The 13,155-nt window shown below is 43.1% G+C and overlaps 1 long non-coding RNA gene across 1 annotated transcript; it reads right to left on the bottom strand.

Moving 5' to 3' along the window:
* Positions 1 to 8,017: 8,017 nt before the first annotated feature.
* LOC148378549 (uncharacterized) lies at positions 8,018 to 11,763 on the bottom strand. Its single transcript, XR_015855802.1, has 4 exons — positions 11,685 to 11,763; positions 9,950 to 10,120; positions 9,749 to 9,826; positions 8,018 to 8,184 (listed from the first exon to the last, which is right to left on the bottom strand). It is a non-coding gene; the product is annotated as an uncharacterized LOC148378549 (long non-coding RNA).
* Positions 11,764 to 13,155: the final 1,392 nt, after the last annotated feature.

Here is a 13,155-nt window from a genome sequence, read left to right on the forward strand (position 1 = left end):
TTTTCAGGGCTAAAAAAAAACAGTTGTAATTACCTTGTACGCTCTAGACGGTCAAGTTGCAAGCTGAAAACAAAAATATTTGCCTTGTTAGTCATCGTGTTACTAACAGCTGTGTCTTGTTTGCCAGAACTGCCGCTTTCCTACTTCCTGTTGCAAGCCACGCCCACGGATTATAATTTTGCCGTGAGTTCCGCCTATTGACGTCATGTCCGCGTCACATGACTGCGACGTAATATTATCTAAAACTGTTTGTGCGGTATTGTGTTGTTCTGTGCGGTATTGTGTTATTCTGTGCGGCGTCGTGTTGTTCTGTGCGGCGTCGTGTTGTTCAGTGCGACGTCGTGTTGTTCAGTGCGGCATGGTGTTGTTCAGTGCGGCATGGTGTTGTTCAGTGCGGCATGGTGTTGTTCAGTGCGGCATAATGTTGTTCAGTGCGGCATAATGTTGTTCAGTGCGGCATGGTGTTGTTCAGTGCGGCATGGTGTTGTTCAGTGCGGCATGGTGTTGTTCAGTGCGGCATAATGTTGTTCAGTGCGCCATAATGTTGTTCAGTGCGGCATGGTGTTGTTCAGTGCGGGATGGTGTTGTTCAGTGCAGGATGGTGTTGTTCAGTGCGGCATGGTGTTGTTCAATGCGGCATGGTGTTGTTCAGTGCGGGATGGTGTTGTTCAGTGCGGCATGGTGTTGTTCAGTGCGGCATAATGTTGTTCAGTGCGGCATGGTGTTGTTCAGTGCGGCATGGTGTTGTTCAGTGCGGCATGGTGTTGTTCAGTGCGGCATGGTGTTGTTCAGTGCGGAATGGTGTTGTTCAGTGCGGCATGGTGTTGTTCAGTCCGGGATGGTGTTGTTCAATGCGGGATCGTGTTGTTCAGTGCGGGGTGGTGTTGTTCAGTGCGGGATGGTGTTGTTCAGTGCGGCATGGTGTTGTTCAATGCGGCATGGTGTTGTTCAGTGCGGGATGGTGTTGTTCATTGCGGCATGGTGTTGTTCAGTGCGGCATGGTGTTGTTCAGTGCGGCATGGTGTTGTTCAGTGCGGCATGGTGTTGTTCAGTGCGGCATAATGTTGTTCAGTGCGGCATGGTGTTGTTCAGTGTGGAAAGGTGTTGTTCAGTGCAGGATGGTGTTGTTCAGTGCGGCATGGTGTTGTTCAATGCAGGATCGTGTTGTTCAGTGCAGCATAATGTTGTTCAGTGCAGCATGGTGTTGTTCAGTGCGGCATGGTGTTGTTCAATGCGGCATGGTGTTGTTCACTGCGGGATGGTGTTGTTCAATGCGGGATCGTGTTGTTCAGTGCGGCATAATGTTGTTCAGTGCAGCATGGTGTTGTTCAGTGCGGCATGGTGTTGTTCAGTGCGACATAATGTTGTTTAGTGCGGCATAATGTTGTTCAGTGCGGCATAATGTTGTTCAGTGCGGCATGGTGTTGTTCAGTGCGGCATGGTGTTGTTCAGTGCGGCATGGTGTTGTTCAGTGCAGGATGGTGTTGTTCAGTGCGGCATGGTGTTGTTCAATGCGGCATGGTGTTGTTCAGTGCGGGATGGTGTTGTTCAGTGCAGGATGGTGTTGTTCAGTGCGGCATGGTGTTGTTCAGTGCGGAATGGTGTTGTTCAGTGCGGCATGGTGTTGTTCAGTGCGGCATGGTGTTGTTCAGTGCAGGATGGTGTTGTTCAATGTGGGATCGTGTTGTTCAGTGCGACATGGTGTTGTTCAGTGCGGCATGGTGTTGTTCAGTGCGGCATAATGTTGTTCAGTGCGGCATGGTGTTGTTCAGTGCGGCATGGTGTTGTTCAGTGCGGCATGGTGTTGTTCAGTGCGGCATGGTGTTGTTCAGTGCGGCATAATGTTGTCCAGTGCGCCATAATGTTGTTCAGTGCGGCATGGTGTTGTTTAGTGCGGGATGGTGTTGTTCAGTGCAGGATGGTGTTGTTCAGTGCGGCATGGTGTTGTTCAATGCGGCATGGTGTTGTTCAGTGCGGGATGGTGTTGTTCAGTGCGGCATGGTGTTGTTCAGTGCGGCATAATGTTGTTCAGTGCGGCATGGTGTTGTTCAGTGCGGCATGGTGTTGTTCAGTGCGGCATGGTGTTGTTCAGTGCGGCATGGTGTTGTTCAGTGCGGAATGGTGTTGTTCAGTGCGGCATGGTGTTGTTCAGTGCGGGATGGTGTTGTTCAATGCGGGATCGTGTTGTTCAGTGCGGGGTGGTGTTGTTCAGTGCAGGATGGTGTTGTTCAGTGCAGGATGGTGTTGTTCAGTGCGGCATGGTGTTGTTCAATCCAGGATCGTGTTGTTCAGTGCAGCATAATGTTGTTCAGTGCAGCATGGTGTTGTTCAGTGCGGCATGGTGTTGTTCAATGCGGCATGGTGTTGTTCAGTGCGGGATGGTGTTGTTCAGTGCGGCATGGTGTTTTTCAGTGCGGCATAATGTTGTTCAGTGCGGCATGGTGTTGTTCAGTGCGGCATGGTGTTGTTCAGTGCAGGATGGTGTTGTTCAGTGCGGCATGGTGTTGTTCAATGCAGGATCGTGTTGTTCAGTGCAGCATAATGTTGTTCAGTGCAGCATGGTGTTGTTCAGTGCGGCATGGTGTTGTTCAATGCGGCATGGTGTTGTTCACTGCGGGATGGTGTTGTTCAATGCGGGATCGTGTTGTTCAGTGCGGCATAATGTTGTTCAGTGCAGCATGGTGTTGTTCAGTGCGGCATGGTGTTGTTCAGTGCGACATAATGTTGTTTAGTGCGGCATAATGTTGTTCAGTGCGGCATAATGTTGTTCAGTGCGGCATGGTGTTGTTCAGTGCGGCATGGTGTTCAGTGCGGCATGGTGTTGTTCAGTGCAGGATGGTGTTGTTCAGTGCGGCATGGTGTTGTTTAATGCGGCATGGTGTTGTTCAGTGCGGGATGGTGTTGTTCAGTGCAGGATGGTGTCGTTCAGTGCGGCATGGTGTTGTTCAGTGCGGAATGGTGTTGTTCAGTGCGGCATGGTGTTGTTCAGTGCGGCATGGTGTTGTTCAGTGCAGGATGGTGTTGTTCAATGCGGGATCGTGTTGTTCAGTGCGGCATGGTGTTGTTCAGTGCGGCATGGTGTTGTTCAGTGCGGCATAATGTTGTTCAGTGCGGCATGGTGTTGTTCAGTGCGGCATGGTGTTGTTCAGTGCGGCATGGTGTTGTTCAGTGCGGCATGGTGTTGTTCAGTGCGGCATAATGTTGTCCAGTGCGCCATAATGTTGTTCAGTGCGGCATGGTGTTGTTTAGTGCGGGATGGTGTTGTTCAGTGCAGGATGGTGTTGTTCAGTGCGGCATGGTGTTGTTCAATGCGGCATGGTGTTGTTCAGTGCGGGATGGTGTTGTTCAGTGCGGCATGGTGTTGTTCAGTGCGGCATAATGTTGTTCAGTGCGGCATGGTGTTGTTCAGTGCGGCATGGTGTTGTTCAGTGCGGCATGGTGTTGTTCAGTGCGGCATGGTGTTGTTCAGTGCGGAATGGTGTTGTCCAGTGCGGCATGGTGTTGTTCAGTGCGGGATGGTGTTCAATGCGGGATCGTGTTGTTCAGTGCGGGGTGGTGGTGTTCAGTGCAGGATGGTGTTGTTCAGTGCAGGATGGTGTTGTTCAGTGCGGCATGGTGTTGTTCAATGCAGGATCGTGTTGTTCAGTGCAGCATAATGTTGTTCAGTGCAGCATGGTGTTGTTCAGTGCGGCATGGTGTTGTTCAATGCGGCATGGTGTTGTTCAGTGCGGGATGGTGTTGTTCAGTGCGGCATGGTGTTTTTCAGTGCGGCATAATGTTGTTCAGTGCGGCATGGTGTTGTTCAGTGCGGCATGGTGTTGTTCAGTGCGACATAATGTTGTTCAGTGCGGCATAATGTTGTTCAGTGCGGCATGGTGTTGTTCAGTGCGGCATGGTGTTGTTCAGTGCGGCATGGTGTTGTTCAGTGCGGCATGGTGTTGTTCAGTGCAGGATGGTGTTGTTCAGTGCAGGATGGTGTTGTTCAATGCGGCATGGTGTTGTTCAGTGCGGGATGGTGTTGTTCAGTGCAGGATGGTGTTGTGCAGTGCGGCATGGTGTTGTTCAGTGCGGAATGGTGTTGTTCAGTGCGGCATGGTGTTGTTCAGTGCGGCATGGTGTTGTTCAGTGCAGGATGGTGTTGTTCAATGCGGGATGGTGTTGTTCAGTGCGGGATGGTGTTGTTCAGTGCAGGATGGTGTTGTTCAGTGCGGCATGGTGTTGTTCAATGCGGCATGGTGTTGTTCAGTGCAGGATGGTGTTGTTCAGTGCGGCATGGTGTTGTTCAATGCGGCATGGTGTTGTTCGGTGCGGCATGGTGTTGTTCAGTGCGGCATGGTGTTGTTCAGTGCGGCATGGTGTTGTTCAGTGCAGCGTAATGTTGTTCAGTGCGGCATGGTGTTGTTCAGTGCGGAATGGTGTTGTTCAGTGCGGCATGGTGTTGTTCAGTGCAGGATGGTGTTGTTCAGTGCGGCATGGTGTTGCTCAGTGCGGCATGGTGTTGTTCAGTGCGGGATGGTGTTGTTCATTGCGGCATGGTGTTGTTCAGTGCGGCATGGTGTTGTTCAGTGCGGCATGGTGTTGTTCAGTGCGGCATAATGTTGTTCAGTGCGCCATAATGTTGTTCAGTGCGGCATGGTGTTGTTCAGTGCGGGATGGTGTTGTTCAGTGCAGGATGGTGTTGTTCAGTGCGGCATGGTGTTGTTCAGTGCGGCATGGTGTTGTTCAGTGCGGCATAATGTTGTTCAGTGCGGCATAATGTTGTTCAGTGCGGGATGGTGTTGTTCATTGCGGCATGGTGTTGTTCAGTGCGGCATGGTGTTGTTCAGTGCGGCATGGTGTTGTTCAGTGCGGGATGGTGTTGTTCAGTGCAGGATGGTGTTGTTCAGTGCGGCATGGTGTTGTTCAGTGCGGCATGGTGTTGTTCATTTCGGCATAATGTTGTTCAGTGCGGCATAATGTTGTTTAGTGCGGCATGGTGTTGTTCAGTGCGGGATGGTGTTGTTCAGTGCGTTATAATGTTGTTCAGTGCGGCATGGTGTTGTTCAGTGCGGCATGGTGTTGTTCAGTGCGGCATGGTGTTGTTCAGTGCGGCATAATGTTGTTCAGTGCGGCATAATGTTGTTCAGTGCGGCATGGTGTTGTTCAGTGCGGGATGGTGTTGTTCAGTGCGGGATGGTGTTGTTCAGTGCGGCATGGTGTTCAATGCGGAATGGTGTTGTTCAGTGCAGGATGGTGTTGTTCAGTGCGGCATGGTGTTGTTCAGTGCGGCATAATGTTGTTCAGTGCGGCATGGTGTTGTTCAGTGCGGCATGGTGTTGTTCAGTGCGGCATGGTGTTGTTCAGTGCGGCATCATGTTGTTCAGTGCGGCATGGTGTTGTTCAGTGCGGCATGGTGTTGTTCAGTGCGGCATAATGTTCAGTGCGGCATAATGTTGTTCAGTGCGGCATGGTGTTGTTCAGTGCGGGATGGTGTTGTTCAGTGCAGGATGGTGTTGTTCAGTGCGGCATGGTGTTCAGTGCGGGATGGTGTCTTTCAGTGCGGCATGGTGTCGTTCAGTGCGGCATGGTGTCTTTCAGTGCGGCATGGTGTCGTTCAGTGAGGCATGGTGTATTTCAGTGCGGCATGGTGTTGTTTAGTGCGGCATGGTGTTGTTCAGTGCGGGATGGTGTTGTTCAGTGTGGCATGGTGTTCAGTGCGGCATGGTGTTGTTCAGTGCGGTATCGTGTTGTTCAGTGCGGTATCGTGTTTCTCAGTGCGGTATCGTGTTGTTCAGTGCAGTATCGTTGTGTTGTTCGTATTGTGTTTAACACTTAGCCTCTAACACTTAGCCTCTAACACTTAGCCTCTAGCATCTAGAAGGTAAATAAATAGGAAGGAAGGACTCACCGGTGACGTCTTCGCCCACGTCCAAGCGTTGTACTTTGTATTTTCATCCTTCTGACAGTGGAAAACATAGCCAACAAACACCGTGGAACCTAAACGAATGAAAGAAAACTATCATTTGGCCACAACCAACATTCACAGATACAACACAATGTGACGTGCGGGGTTGAGGTTAAAGGTTGAGTGAAGGGCCCTCGTTTTAAACTACTTTTTTGAAAAGGATTGGGAACAAGTAAGACGTATTTAATTTATTTAATGGGAAGTAGTAAGAGCTATTGAATTTAATCTATGTATTATATTCTATTGTATTGTATTCTGTTGTATTCTTTTGGATTGTATTCACACTAACCCCACTAAAACTTCAGCCCACAAAAACTCGCCTCTGGCGCCTAGCCTCTGGCACTTAGCCTCTAACACTTAGCCTTTAACACTTAGCCTTTAACACTTAGCCTTTAACACTTAGCCTAGAAGGTGAATAAATAGGGTTAAAGGTTGAGTGAAGGGACCTCGTTTTAAACTACTTTTTTGTAAAGGAGTGGGAACAAGTAAGACGTATTTAATTTATTTAATGGGAAGTAGTAAGACTTATTAAATTTATTTAATCTACTTTTCTTCCCAGGCAAAATTTGATGTGCTGCAATTCCAAATTTCCAAAGTGAATGAAGGAATGAAGTCCTTTAAATTATGATTTTGTATAAATACTAGGCATTAACACAAAATCGACGGCACAAAATGGGCAGACTTTACTTGTTTGAAAAGGACTGGTTACAAGACAGACTTTTTTAATTTATTTAATGGGAAGAAGACTTATTTAGTTTAATTGATCTATTTTTGTTCCCTGGCAAAATTCGATTTGCTGCAATTCCAAATTTCCAAAGTGAATGAAGGAAAGAAGTCGTTTAAATTATGATTTTGTTTAAATACTAGGCATAGACACAAAATCTACGGCACAAAATGGGCAGACTTTACTTGTTTGAAGAGGACTGGTTACAAGACAGACTTTTCTGATTTATTTAATGGGAAGAGGACTTATTTAGTTTATTTAATCTATTTTTGTTCCCTGGCAAAATTGGATTTGCTGAAATTGTATTTTGCCAAATCTCGATTTGAGACCTGATAGGAAGTATTAAACGCTTAGTTAAATCAATACAAGTTGGTAAGAAGAGCGAGTAATGTTGGTTGAACCGATGAATGAAGGTTGAAAGCAATTTAAATTATGACTTTGTATAAATACTAGATATTAACAGAACATCTACTGCGCAAAATGGGCAGAGTTTACTTGTTTGAGAAGGAGTGGCTTATTCAAAACTAAGATTTATGTAATCTGTTTGTTCCCAGGCAAAATTGGATGTGATGCAATTCCAAATTTCACCACATGATGGTGCCCAATTTTGACTTCATAGGACATATTAAACACTTAGCTTGTTATTATGTTCAAGGTAATCAGATTTGTTTATCATTCTAATGGCCTCTTCAAAACTATTCTGGATTACTACTTTGGATCTATTCTACATTACTTGGCAACAACATACTCTGTAACAGATTAGGCAGTATAATCACATATGTTAACTTGAGAGTGCCCACACTCAATCTACTTATCGTGATGTGTTAAATCAATTACTGTTAGACATTATTTGTCTGATAATCTACCAAATCTTTGAATTGAAGAATTTGTGATTTAATTAATAGCTTGTTCGGGGTAATCAGACTTGTATATAATTCTAATGGCCTTCTTTTGAAAACTATTCTGAATTACAACTTTGGATCTTATATTACTTTGCAACAATCTACTCGGTGACAGATTAGGCAGTATAATCACATATGTTAACTTCAGTGCCCACACTGTATTTATTTATGGTTATTTGTTAAATCAAGTACTGTTAGACATGAAATAGGAAGTGTTTAACATAAATGTTATGGCTACTCACCATTGTAGCTCGCTCCTGGTCAATGATACGAGCCTCTTCTTGCAGTGGAAAACTTGCAGCCAACAAACACCGTGGAACCTAAAGGAATGAAATTAAACATTAACATTTCGCCTCGACCAATTTTCACACGTACAACGCAACGCGGCTACACTTCTGCTATTACAAACGTAAATCTCCTTAAACACAATGAGTGTTACTTACCGTGTACGCTCTAGACGGTCCAGTTGCAAGCAGAAAATAAAGATATTTCTGTTGATAATCGTCGCTGCTCAGTGGCTCACGGCCATCGCGCCAACAGATTTGAATTTTGGCGGAGGTTCGGGCAATTACGTCATATCCACGGCACATGACTGCGACGTAATACCCGCTTATCTGAAACGGCAGTTAAAAGTAGAGTTACATCAAGTTTTCTTGGAACCTAAACGAATGAAAGAAAACTATCATTTGGCCACAACCAACATTCACAGATACAACACAACGTGCGGGGTTGGGGTTAAAGATTGAGTGAAGGGCCCTCGTTTTAAACTACTGTTTTGAAAAGGAGTGGGAACAAGTAAGACGTATTTAATTTATTTAATGGGAAGTAGTAAGACTTATTAAATTTATTTAATCTACTTTTCTTCCCAGGCAAAATTTGATGTGCTGCAATTCCAAATTTCCAAAGTGAATGAAGGAATGAAGTCCTTTAAATTATGATTTTGTATAAATACTAGGCATTAACACAAAATCGACGGCACAAAATGGGCAGACTTTACTTGTTTGAAAAGGACTGGTTACAAGACAGACTTTTTTAATTTATTTAATGGGAAGAAGACTTATTTAGTTTAATTGATCTATTTTTGTTCCCTGCCAAAATTCGATTTGCTGCAATTCCAAATTTCCAAAGTGAATGAAGGAAAGAAGTCGTTTAAATTATGATTTTGTTTAAATACTAGGCATAGACACAAAATCTACGGCACAAAATGGGCAGACTTTACTTGTTTGAAGAGGACTGGTTACAAGACAGACTTTTCTGATTTATTTAATGGGAAGAGGACTTATTTAGTTTATTTAATCTATTTTTGTTCCCTGGCAAAATTGGATTTGCTGAAATTGTATTTTGCCAAATCTCGATTTGAGACCTGATAGGAAGTATTAAACGCTTAGTTAAATCAATACAAGTTGGTAAGAAGAGCGAGTAATGTTGGTTGAACCGATGAATGAAGGTTGAAAGCAATTTAAATTATGACTTTGTATAAATACTAGATATTAACAGAACATCTACTGCGCAAAATGGGCAGAGTTTACTTGTTTGAGAAGGAGTGGCTTATTCAAAACTAAGATTTATGTAATCTGTTTGTTCCCAGGCAAAATTGGATGTGATGCAATTCCAAATTTCACCACATGATGGTGCCCAATTTTGACTTCATAGGACATATTAAACACTTAGCTTGTTATTATGTTCAAGGTAATCAGATTTGTTTATCATTCTAATGGCCTCTTCAAAACTATTCTGGATTACTACTTTGGATCTATTCTACATTACTTGGCAACAACATACTCTGTAACAGATTAGGCAGTATAATCACATATGTTAACTTGAGAGTGCCCACACTCAATCTACTTATCGTGATGTGTTAAATCAATTACTGTTAGACATTATTTGTCTGATAATCTACCAAATCTTTGAATTGAAGAATTTGTGATTTAATTAATAGCTTGCTCAGGGTAATCAGACTTGTATATAATTCTAATGGCCTTCTTTTGAAAACTATTCTGAATTACAACTTTGGATCTTATATTACTTTGCAACAATCTACTCCGTGACAGATTAGGCAGTATAATCACATATGTTAACTTCAGTGCCCACACTGTATTTATTTATGGTTATTTGTTAAATCAAGTACTGTTAGACATGAAATAGGAAGTGTTTAACATAAATGTTATGGCTACTCACCATTGTAGCTCGCTCCTGGTCAATGATACGAGCCTCTTCTTGCAGTGAAAAACTTGCAGCCAACAAACACCGTGGAACCTAAAGGAATGAAATTAAACATTAACATTTCGCCTCGACCAATTTTCACACGTACAACGCAACGCGGCTACACTTCTGCTATTACAAATGTAAATCTCCTTAAACACAATGAGTGTTACTTACCGTGTACGCTCTAGACGGTCCAGTTGCAAGCAGAAAATAAAGATATTTCTGTTGATAATCGTCGCTGCTCAGTGGCTCACGGCCATCGCGCCAACAGATTTGAATTTTGGCGGAGGTTCGGGCAATTACGTCATATCCGCGGCATTTGACTGCAACGTAATACCCGCTTATCTGAAACGGCAGTTAAAAGTAGAGTTACATCAAGTTTTCTTGGAACCTAAACGAATGAAAGAAAACTATCATTTGGCCACAACCAACATTCACAGATACAACACAACGTGCGGGGTTGAGGTTAAAGATTGAGTGAAGGGCCCTCGTTTTAAACTACTGTTTTGAAAAGGAGTGGGAACAAGTAAGACGTATTTAATTTATTTAATGGGAAGTAGTAAGACTTATTAAATTTATTTAATCTACTTTTCTTCCCAGGCAAAATTTGATGTGCTGCAATTCCAAATTTCCAAAGTGAATGAAGGAATGAAGTCCTTTAAATTATGATTTTGTATAAATACTAGGCATTAACACAAAATCGACGGCACAAAATGGGCAGACTTTACTTGTTTGAAAAGGACTGGTTACAAGACAGACTTTTTTAATTTATTTAATGGGAAGAAGACTTATTTAGTTTAATTGATCTATTTTTGTTCCCTGCCAAAATTCGATTTGCTGCAATTCCAAATTTCCAAAGTGAATGAAGGAAAGAAGTCGTTTAAATTATGATTTTGTTTAAATACTAGGCATAGTCACAAAATCTACGGCACAAAATGGGCAGACTTTACTTGTTTGAAGAGGACTGGTTACAAGACAGACTTTTCTGATTTATTTAATGGGAAGAGGACTTATTTAGTTTATTTAATCTATTTTTGTTCCCTGGCAAAATTGGATTTGCTGAAATTGTATTTTGCCAAATCTCGATTTGAGACCTGATAGGAAGTATTAAACGCTTAGTTAAATCAATACAAGTTGGTAAGAAGAGCGAGTAATGTTGGTTGAACCGATGAATGAAGGTTGAAAGCAATTTAAATTATGACTTTGTATAAATACTAGATATTAACAGAACATCTACTGCGCAAAATGGGCAGAGTTTACTTGTTTGAGAAGGAGTGGCTTATTCAAAACTAAGATTTATGTAATCTGTTTGTTCCCAGGCAAAATTGGATGTGATGCAATTCCAAATTTCACCACATGATGGTGCCCAATTTTGACTTCATAGGACATATTAAACACTTAGCTTGTTATTATGTTCAAGGTAATCAGATTTGTTTATCATTCTAATGGCCTCTTCAAAACTATTCTGGATTACTACTTTGGATCTATTCTACATTACTTGGCAACAACATACTCTGTAACAGATTAGGCAGTATAATCACATAGGTTAACTTGAGAGTGCCCACACTCAATCTACTTATCGTGATGTGTTAAATCAATTACTGTTAGACATTATTTGTCTGATAATCTACCAAATCTTTGAATTGAAGAATTTGTGATTTAATTAATAGCTTGTTCGGGGTAATCAGACTTGTATATAATTCTAATGGCCTTCTTTTGAAAACTATTCTGAATTACAACTTTGGATCTTATATTACTTTGCAACAATCTACTCGGTGACAGATTAGGCAGTATAATCACATATGTTAACTTCAGTGCCCACACTGTATTTATTTATGGTTATTTGTTAAATCAAGTACTGTTAGACATGAAATAGGAAGTGTTTAACATAAATGTTATGGCTACTCACCATTGTAGCTCGCTCCTGGTCAATGATATGAGCCTCTTCTTGCAGTGGAAAACTTGCAGCCAACAAACACCGTGGAACCTAAAGGAATGAAATTAAACATTAACATTTCGCCCGGACCAACATTCACACGTACAACGCAACGCGGCTACACTTCTGCTATTACAAACGTAAATCTCCTTAAACACAACGAGTGTTACTTACCGTGTACGCTCTAGGCAAAATTGGATGTGATGCAATTCCAAATCTATCTGAAACGGCAGTTAAAAGTAGAGTTACATCAAGTTTTCTTTTTTAATCAACACAATCATTTACAACCGTTGACCAGAAAGAATCGTCGAAATTCGACGTCCCCCACAAACGCCACGCTCACTCGCTTTTCAGGGCAACAAAAGTACTTCTTTTTAAAAACGATGAGTTGTACTTACCGTGTACGCTCTGGACGGTCCAGTTGCAAGCAGAAAATAAAAATATTTCTCTTGTTAGTCGTATGTTACCATCCGCTGTGTCTTTGTCAACATCGCCGCCATTTTCCTACTTCCTGCTGCGAGCCACGCCCACGGATTTAAATTTGGGCGGAAGCTCTTTCCATTGGCGTCGTTTTCGCGTATAGCAAATCCGATTGGTTGGGAAGGGGGCACGGTTATGCAGCCGAGGAGTCCTGTGATCGGTGGGATGTAAAGTAGGCGTCGACGTCACGTCCGCGTCACGTGACCACGACGTGGCAGACGTCAAATAGCAACCGCTGTTTTGTTTAGTAGACTTACAGTTGTTATGCATTGACATAATGGCGCACACACCAAATAGATTTAAATAAATTAAATAATTCTTCTGCCCACTCTCTTTTAAACAAGTTAACTCTCCCCGCGGATTTGAATTCCGGCGAAAGTTACGCCCATCGACGTCACGTATGTCACGTGACCACGACGTGGCAGATGTCATATAGCAACCGCTGTTTTGTTTAGTAGATTTACAGTTGTTATGCATTGGCATAATGGTGTGCACTCAAAATAGATTTAAATAAATTAAATATTTCTTCTGCCTACTCCCTTTTAAACAAGTTAACTCTGCCCACGTCCATTGACGTCTTGTCTGCGTCACGTGACCACGACGTAGCGACGTCATATAGTAACCGCTGTTTTGACCAGTAGACTTAGTTATTATGCGTTGACATAATGGCGCACTGGTTAGCATGGCCACCTCTTAAGCATGATGATGCGGGTTCGACGCCTGATCAATGTTAGCATGGAGTGAGCTGAAGTGCATGGCGCTGAAGATTTGAATCTTTGAAATGCGCTGAGGTCTGACATATCAGGCAGAATGGTTTGCCATCACGTTCAACAAAAAATAGAAACTTTCCCACTCTGATTAAAACGTCCTGTGTTCATCTACGTATTTTCGTTTTGCTGTGCATCTTTTCCCTGCCATTTCGAGAGCCCAATTGACACTCATAGTTTAAAGAAATGTGTTTGCC

Source organism: Syngnathus floridae, unplaced genomic scaffold (genome assembly GCF_059516105.1).
Source record: "Syngnathus floridae isolate MCC-2025c unplaced genomic scaffold, RoL_Sflo_1.0 HiC_scaffold_38, whole genome shotgun sequence".
Taxonomy (NCBI): Eukaryota; Metazoa; Chordata; class Actinopteri; order Syngnathiformes; family Syngnathidae; genus Syngnathus; species Syngnathus floridae.